Below are 9,719 nucleotides of genomic sequence, written 5' to 3'. Positions count from 1 at the left end.
TGTAATTAGGTAAGCTCCGGGGGGAAACGAGCCCTATTTGGCCAACACTAGGATGAGGAAATTGACTAGTATGAGCATCCAAAAGCCAAAGCAGAATTTAACACATATTTAATATAAGCAAATTACAATGCGTATGAATAACTTGAGTGCTTCTCCTGCCAACATAGCTACTGCCTCTCCTAGAGGTGGAGTTATTAAGCCAGTGGGAGAGTTCTTGCCTGTTGGCTTAGAGCCGCTTCACCAGAAGCGTTACAGCTGCGCAACTGCATGGGTACAGCAGCACAGCTGTAAGGTTGTAGTGTAGTGTACTCTTATTTGGTTGATTCCCCCCTTTTCTAATTTTGTCTTATGAATTCCTACCTAGTTTAAAGTCGATTTAAGTCCTGCCTGTTTTGAACCAGCAGTTGCTACCCTTTCTGCTTAAGAAGAGACCACCTAAATCCAAACAGCTGCCTCTGTGTCACAGAAGGCATTCCAATGTTTCATGGATACAAAACATTCCCCTCTACACCATCTGTGTACCCATCTGCTGGGCTCTGTATCAGTCTAATTGAGGGGTAGTCAACAGGCAGACCATGGGCCAAATCTGGACCAATAGATGCTTTCGAATGGACTGCAACATTTTTATTTACTTATTATCATTACTGTTATTGCTGTGTGAAATTTTTTTTTCTGGAGTCTGGACCTTGACCAAGAAATTAGGACCTTGACAAAAAACAATTGATCACTCCTGGTCTAATTTCTTCACTCACACATAGCGTGTGGTAACAGGATGGCCACTGTCTCTATCCATGCAGTTTCCTATACTGCTGTTCATTGTCAATTATCAGAGCATCTAAACCAACCTATTGTTCAGCTCTTGCCACACCTCTATGTCTAATCTTGATTGGTTTTTTCCCCCTAAGTGCTGTAGGAAGTGGCCACTTTTTCCTAGCCTTCGATATTAAACCAATGCCCCAGCAAGGCACTCAGGGTACTGTGCCACTGGAAGTGCCATCTTTTAAAAGAAATGTAGAATACAGACTAAGACCACTTATGGCCATTACAGATTAGCGTTATTATAGGTTCGTGGTAGTGCACAGAAGTCTCTGTCAAGATCGAGCCCCCATTGGGGCAGGCCAGATACATGTAGAATGAGATGGCCAGATTCAGATTGTATATCAGTTTGTAAAGAATTTGGGGATTGTGACGTATGACCAGAAAGGGTTAAGCATCCTACAGGATAAATGGCTCAAATTCAACCCTTAAAAACATAGGGGGAGATAATGTTTGTGTTTTTACATATACAGTATATTGGTTAAAAATCAACAATGTAATCAAACAGTCCCTGTCTATGCTGTATTCTGTTAATTCAGAGATCAACAGACCATCTTAACATTTAAATGAACTGTAAACATAGGATGTCGCTGTATTCATCTCTCTCTGAAACATATAGCAAATCATCTGCGAATGGTGGGAAAAGAGGCAATTGCCTTGTGTCACTCTGTTTGGATAATTACCGGCTATGCTTAGGAAATGGGTCCACTTCAAAGTCCACGAGTCCCTGTTGTTCGACTAAGGACTCCGACCTGTCAAAGTAGGCCTGGAATTGTATTAAAGACCTTTGGGTCCCAATCCTTTTTAATCTCAGATCTGCTTGAGGTTTCATGCAGGGGAAGCCTAACCCACAAGGACTGAGATCCCAGTTCTGACTGGACAACCTTGAAATATAAACATTGGACTATAACCTTTGAACTATTTCTGAAAGAACTCTTTGCATCTACAAAGCTCACCATCTCTGCTGTGCATCTGAATCTCAAGATTGACTCATGTCTGTATGTATACTGTTCTTTTATAACCATTTCTCTCTCCCTTTTCTTTTTTAATAAATTTCAGTTTAGTTAATAAGAATTGGCTGTAGTATGTGTTTGGGAAAGATCTGGAATATTCATTAACCTGGGAGGTAATGTGTCCGATCCTTTGGGATTGGTAGAACCTTTTTTATATGATGAAATAAGATTTTCAGAAATCCTCGTCATATCTGACTTGGGTGTCGGTGGAGGCCTAAGGCTGGGTTACTTTAAGGGAACCGTGTTGTTGCCTTCTGAGTAACCAGTGAGGTATAACAGAAGCTGGTTTGTGCTGGCTTGGTAAATCTAAGTACTGGAATATCCACCAGCTTTGGGGATTGTCTGCCCCATTCTTTGCAGTTCACCCTAATTGAGTGACACAGCTGGCTCCCCTAGGATTCAGATCATGGGATCCTTCAGGATAGGAGGTGCTATGTGATTGCAAGATCATTATCATATGTGACTCATTCCTTTTGTTTATTGTGAGAATTCTTTAGTTTCTTTTTTTAGCCGCTGTAAATTTACTCCTGAAACAAGCATAAGTGCTTCGTTTCCAGCAAAAGGAGAGGAGATTTTTTTCTTATAATCTCTAGCCAGAGCACTATAGCAACTATGTGGCTGCATAACTGCAGATTAATATAACTATGCTCCAGAATGCAAGCTTCTATTAAGAAGTCTCTAGCTTTTATGGCTGCAATGACATTCATATATCAATGCAGTGTTAGCTGCCTGAGTCTGCAGACAGCCTGAAAAAAATAGCTGGGCAGTGAATGAGGAGTTCACAGCTTTCAGGGGGAAGTTAATACTGATACCTGATGATTTTAATGTCTCATTTCAGGGCTCTTAGTGACATCTGCTGTTGTGTAAACAAATACCTAAAATAGAGCAGGGAGCTGTGGTCACTCCCGGGATACAGGTATTAGTTATGTTATCAATGCTTCCATGGCAAATAAAGCCCAGAACTTACACTTTGGAGAGGAAGTTACTTTAATTGTGAGTTTGTTTTTTTATATATTTGTAGTGTGTGTCACTGGGCAGGCGGGGACATGTGGGGTGGTCACGTGTCCTCCCCTTTAAATTGTGCCCCCCTCTCTCCCCCAGTATGGGGAACCACTGGTCATCACAGGAAATCCATTCTTTCCCCTCCAACCCTTCTGCTACAATCTTTGTCCAGACCTCCGCGGGGGGGGGGGGCGCATTTGGGGGGGGGGGGGAACCATCCGCCAGCACTCACCGATGGCGCGGCTGGGACCGCATCACTGCACTTCCCACCGCTGGTGAGTGCAGGCCCGACCCTGCTGCACTCCTCAGGGGAATGGGGGCAGGGTGGAGCAGGACAGGGAAGAGGCGGAGCTGGGATGGACCATGGGGAAGAGGTGGGGCAGGGGCAGGAGCAGCCCAGGGCACCAGGAAATTTGGTGCCCCAAATTTCCTGGTGCCTTACGCAGTTGCATACTTTGCGTATGAGTAAGGACGGCCCTACTTAAACCTAAAAATCACACCACATCAGGTTTCTCCCAGTTTCAAGAGACCAGTCACTATCCCCAGATCAATTGATACTCAAAACCGGCCGGAGAGAAGCGGCGCTTTGAAGGGGAAAGCGGCGCTTCTCTCCGGCCGCTGGCTGCGCGGCTGCCCCTGCTCCTCCTGAGTCCTCCGGCCCGTGCTTGCAGGGCCGCATTCTGAAAGGGGCTTTAGAGCTGCAGGCCAGGGCCCCAGGGCCCCCTTAGCCCAGGGCCCTGCAGCCCCTAAAGCCCCTGCGTTCCAGATGGCCCTGCTTGTGGGGGGGGGGGGGGGGGGCCGGCTAAGGGGTGTCTGTTTGCTTTTGCAGAAGTCATTAGTTGTTTTATTTTTTCCTCCCAGATAATAATAAGTGAAAACACACTAAGATTTATGATAATTGGCCACTTTACATAGTGGCAACCTAATGTTTTGTGAAAGAGACAAATTGCAAATACTTTTATGGAGGAGCTCCCATTATGACCATCAGAATTTGGCTCTTGTCACAGGGTGCTCTGCTCACTGCTAGGATGGTGCCACTTCCTAGCAGTTCTGGGGATTAGCTTCATGAGGTCAACACCCCTTCCCATGGTTGTACACCATCTCTCTGCCTCTCTCTCCATGAGCTGCTGCTTTTTCATGACTCAGCCCTCTGGCCAAGTCACTACACATGTTTTCCCCTTCTGGGGTACTAAAGCATTTCTTCTGCAATCCTAGGCAGTCTGCTTATTCACTGCCACATAGTGCCACTTCCTCAGTGGCTGGCAGGGGTATCCAGGCCCACCCTCTACTCCAGGTTCTGGCTCAGGGACCCTCTAACCAGCAGAGAAGGTCTGTTCCCTCCTGGACTTTTATTGCCTTTCCCTCAGCCCTTTTCTTACCATCTGGTTCTCCCCTCCATCCACATTTGCCAGCTTCTCCACTCTCTCCTCCCCGGGGAGAGCTGCAGACCACATGTCTCTGCAGTCTCCAACCACTCCTTCCTTCTCCCAGCAAGTGACTGCAGACTTTCCCAAAAGTCCCCTCTGCTTCCAATTTCCTGGCTTTATAGACCCAGCCCAGCCTATTCCTCCTCAGCTGGGCTCCCTCACGCTGTCAGGGGATCTTAGCCACTTGATTCCCCTCAGCTGTGGTCTCCTTCTCAATCTGCTTTAACCATTTCAGGGCATGTGTGGGGTGAACACCACATCACAGTCCCCAACAAAGAATTGTTATCTCAGACTTGAGGCAATAAAGACTGAAAATATATGTGGTTCAACCTAAGGAATTTATTATGAATACCAAACATGTGAGCAATTCATTAATCAAATTCGACACCAAGTACTGTGGGTTAACACAGAATTAAGGGAAACATTTGTATGTGGGTGGTGTTATTTCATAAATTAAAACAAATTATGGCTATCCTTCACTGCAGGAATATGTACATTTTAAAAACACAAAAATGGAGTCCATGCCAACTAAAAACAACTTCCCATCCCCTGCAACTCCTACGAGTTAAGCTACCCCATCAGAGAAAAGTCTGAGTACATAGTTAGCCCTTACATTAAATGAGAATGTCAATACTTAGAACTTAAGTAGTGCAAGACCCTGGCCCCTTTTCTGAAATGGCAGTGCAGTACAAGGGGAGGATGTAAGAAGTCCTACATAAAGATTACACAAAATAGCAGCCTCTGTGATCAGGGACTCCTACTGAGTTGCTCCACTGGGCAGTAACTCACTGAAAAGCAAGTGAGGAGTAACTGGAGTAATGATTCTGCCCCACCCATCACCAAGTGAAGCTGGCCAACCACAAGGAAGGAGGAATAAAAATTTCTCTCTGGTGCAAACAGGGAGCTATTGGATGCATTAGTATCTCTCTGGGTATGTCACCACTGCATTTTAAAACCTGCAGCAGCGAGTCTCAGAGCTCCTGAAGAACAGGCTGCAAACATCGCTGTATTTCCCCTCCCCCTCTCCCCAACATTCCAGGAGGTAGGGTTTGGGGGGAGAGGAGTACAGTATCCTTTCCACTCAACACCATAGGAGGGTACTAAGAACAAAATGTGGCCATTCAAAGACCTTTGATGAGCAAGACTACTGTGCTTTTACAGACAAGCTGACTTGGTTTCTCCCCTCCCAACTTTATCACATCATCTGTCCAAGGTTAAATTCTTTTCCTGGTCTTTCAGTTTCTTTATGTTTATGCAATAAATGTCAACGTTTCAAGAATGAAATACTCTTTATTTATTCCATGCATGGGAGGTTGCAGGAGGAAGGGGAGGGACAGGGAAACCAATGCCATAGAGGGGATGGTATGAGAAGGCACAATGCAGACAAGTGGCACACATTAATGTGGATCATTATTGAAACAAGTTTTCAAAGCCTCCCAGAAACAGAGTGCTTCCTGCTGGGCTCTTCTTATTGCCCTGGTATCTGCATCACAGATATTATGGAGCACACAGCAGGCAGAGAGAACAATGGGGATATTGCTTTCACTGAGGTCTAACCTAGTAAGCAAACTGTGCCAGCGACCCTTTAAATGTCCAAAGGCACATTCCACCACCATTCTGCACTTACTCATCCTATTGTTGAATCGCTCCTTACTGCTCTCCATGTGGCTAGTGTAGGGCTTCATGAGCCATGGGAGCAAAGTGTGGGCTAGGTCTGTCAGGATCACTATTGGCATTTCAACATCATCAATGATTATTTTCTGATCCGGAAAGGAAGTCCCTGCTTGCAGCTTTCTGAACAGACCTGTGTTCTTAAAGATGAGTGTCATGTACCTTTCTTGACTTTCCCACGTTGATGTCAGTGAAACGCCCCCTATGATCCACCAGTGCTTGCAACACCATTGAAAACTATCCCTTTCTTTTTATGTACTCTTTGGCAAGGAGGTCTGGTGCCAAGGGATATGCATGCCATCTATTGCCCCACTGAAGTTAGGGAACCCCATCGCGGCAAAACCATCCACTATGTCCTGCACATTGCCCAGCGTCACTACCCTTCTTAGCAGAAGTAGATTAATGGCCCTGCAAACTTGGATCACAACAATTCCCATGGCGGATTTACCAACTCCAAATTGATTCTCCACTAACCAGTAGCAGTCTGGCATTGCAAGCTTCCGCACAGCGATCTCCACTCGCTTCTCCATGGTCACAGCAGGTCTCATTTTAATGTTTCTGTGCTTCAGGGCTGGGGAAAGCTCTGCACACAGTCCCTGGAAAGTGACCTTCCACATTTGAAAGGTCTGCAGCCACTGCTCATCATCCCATAGCTGCATAACGATGCAATCCCACCAGTCAGTGCTTGTTTCTCAGGATCAGAAACGGCGCTCCACCATGTTCGGCTGCTGCATGACTGCCAGCAGCAAACGGGAATTGTTTCGTACTATGGCTTTCAGCTGGGCTGCTGAAGGACATCACAATGTTCTGTATGGCGGCTCCTGTCCCAGCTTTGGAAATACTGCAGGATAAGGGACGAGGTGTTTGTAATGCTCACAACAAGAGTGCACAGCTGAGCAGGGTCCATGCTTCTCAGGCTATGACATACGTGCGGCTAAGCCAGCCTTTTGAAAAAAGGCACCAAAAAGTATGAGCTGCTTGTCATGGAAATCAGGGTAGGGAGGAAGGGAGGAAACTGCTTCATGATAGGTTGAAGCCAGGTTCCCATTCCCCCCTGCAACCATGTTTTGGTCCCATGAGGCATTGCAAACCCTTCCCAAAGCCCTCTGAGGCCAGCTGCACTGAGGATAGCTACACACAGTGCACTGCTCTGTACATTGATGCAAGTGCTGCTGCTGAGGATGCACTCCAGTGACACAATGAGTATGGTGTGGACACACCCGACTGACTTAATTACTGTGGCAGCTGGATATCGACTTATGTCGACTTAACTCTGTAGTCGAGACATGCCCTGAGGTTTGCAGGGCTCGCGCTAAAAACAGCAGTGTAGACGATGCAGCTCGGGCTGAAGCTTGGGCTCTGAATCCCTCCCCCTCCCTGGCTTCAGAGCTCGAGCCCAAATGTCTACTCTGCTGTTTTTAGCACCATAGCGAGAGCACTGCGAGTCCGTCTCCCTGGGCTCTGAGACTTGCTACCATGGGTTTTAAAACACAGTGTAGACATACTCTTGGAGGCATAACGCCTCCTGATGCTTCCTTTGCCATGGTCTGGCTCTGCACTGCCCCTTGCAACAGGCTGTGCCTTAAAGGCACAATCTATCCCATAATGATTGAAAGACTGATTCAAAGTTCACTGATATCAATGGAAATAGTCTCAACTTCAGCTTTTGATCAAGCCCTAGCTATGTATCTATTGCTATTTTCACCTCTCAGCTAAGCAACAGCAGATATCCAGAGCCTTGCAGTCAGCTTCCTGTTGGAAGAGGATTCAGTCACACAGAGTCTGGATATATTTCTAGTGACAAACCCTAAGGCAAAGGGCAGACTCCCTTGCTACTTGCCACAGCATCCCCCAAACAAAACACATCAATAACACAAACAATAGAGCATTTTGTGACGTTGCACTCCCTATGCTTTATGGAAATATGCTTATGAACATGACATAACTGGAATATGCTTTACGCTAAATACCCCTTGTATGGTGTCATTAGAACGCTTGTAATCTACTAAGTGTGTTCATCCTATTTGTTTGCATGTATTATTTCTATATCTGGAGTTAGGAGAATAAGATATAAACTTGTATCACTGATGTAAACCTATTAAGTGAAGGCCATTAAGGGTGCTCCAGAAACAATCAGTTGTAAATGGCCTTAGTTACTTGAAAGCCTTCCTGTGTAGGTGTGGGCCAGTGATGGGGAATGGAGACTAGGGGTCTTACAGTGACTTGTGACCATGTCACCTGATAATGAAATCCAACTTATATATGGTACTTTTTCATTTAGAAGGAGGGGTGGGGACCCAGAGAGACAAAAGATTCCTGCCTTGTGCCAAAGCTATAAAAGGGGGTGGAGCAGGACAAAAGGGGGCCAGTCATGAGAAAACCCCTGCTTACCACCTAAGATGTCTGTTGGATCTAAAAGTCTGTACCAGGGGAAAGGATTGGGCCCAGACTAGGAAGGAGTCTAGTCTGTGAAAGAAGCTTATTGGAACACCTCTGAGGGTGAGATATTACCTGTAATCAGTTTCTTAATGTATTAGGCTTAGACTTGCATGTTTTTGCTTTATTTTGCTTGGTGACTTACTTTGTTCTGTCTGTTAGTACTTGAAACCACTTGGATCCTACTTTTTATACTTAATAACATCACTTTTGGTTATTAATAAACGCAGAGTAAGTGATTAATACCTGGGGGAGCAAACAGCTGTACATATGTCTCCATCAGTGATATAGAGGGCGGACAATTTATGAATTTACCCTGTATAAGCTTTATAGAGAGTAAAACGGATTTATCTGGGGTTTGGATCCCATTGGGAACTGGGTGTCTGGGTGCTGGAGATAGGTAAACTGCTGAGCTGTTTTCAGTTCAGTCTGCAGCTTTGGGGGTGTGGACCAGACCTTGGGTCTGTGTTGCAGCAGGCTAGCGTGTCTGGCTCAACAAGATGGGGTTCTGGAGTCCCAAACTGGCAGGGAAAATGGGCTCAGAGGTAATTTCAGCACATCAGGTGATGGTCCCAAGGGGGCGTCGGTGACTGAATCCATCACACATTTCTTCCAAGAATGAAAACTTGCTCACATACTAAGAAAAGAAATTTATGAGATAATGTGTAAGAGTACCATCTAGTAATATCTTCTATAGCACTTTTAATGGAAGCCATGCATCTAAAACCCCACACATTTAGAGAATTTACCTCAATTCTGAGATTAAAAAATAACACAATAAACACTTCCCATTTGACTGTTCAGACTCACATATCACAGCTGCTTCTCAAGAGGTGTGCCAATAAACAAAAAGGTCACAATCGTGCTGCCCAGCCTCCAGTGATGATGGTTTGGTTTTTATTGGCAGTTGGGAAGATTTTAGCAGCCACAGGTGCTTAAATTTGAACTACTGTATAGCTGTTGTACCTGCAGCAATTTTATTCACCAATTCCTGTACTCAAAAGAATTTTTAAAACATTGATCAAGAAAGCACATATCTGAAGAGTGAGGGGAAGGTCTAATTCTCTCTCTAGCAAGGATATGCTTAACTTAAAGCAGATAAGTAGTCGGGGGCAATGGCACTACTCATTTGTTTAAAGTTAAGTACATGCTTAAGTGCTTCACTGGATTGTGGCTTTAATACCCCTACCAGGGATGAAAGTAACTTAAAGTACTTACCGGTACGCCGAAGTCCTGAGCGGGGGCATGGCCTCAACCGGAAGAGGCGTGGCCTTGACCGGAAGAGGCGGGGCCTTTCAAGATTTAAAGGCCCTGGGGCTCCGGCTGTGGCTGGGAGCCCCAGGGCCTTTAAATC

This window comes from Terrapene carolina, unplaced genomic scaffold, assembly GCF_002925995.2.
Source record: "Terrapene carolina triunguis isolate 2854851 unplaced genomic scaffold, T_m_triunguis-2.0 Scaffold21, whole genome shotgun sequence".
NCBI classification, from domain to species: domain Eukaryota; kingdom Metazoa; phylum Chordata; order Testudines; family Emydidae; genus Terrapene; species Terrapene triunguis.
The sequence above is the reverse complement of the archived record's forward strand: the minus strand, read 5'-3'. Positions refer to the sequence as shown.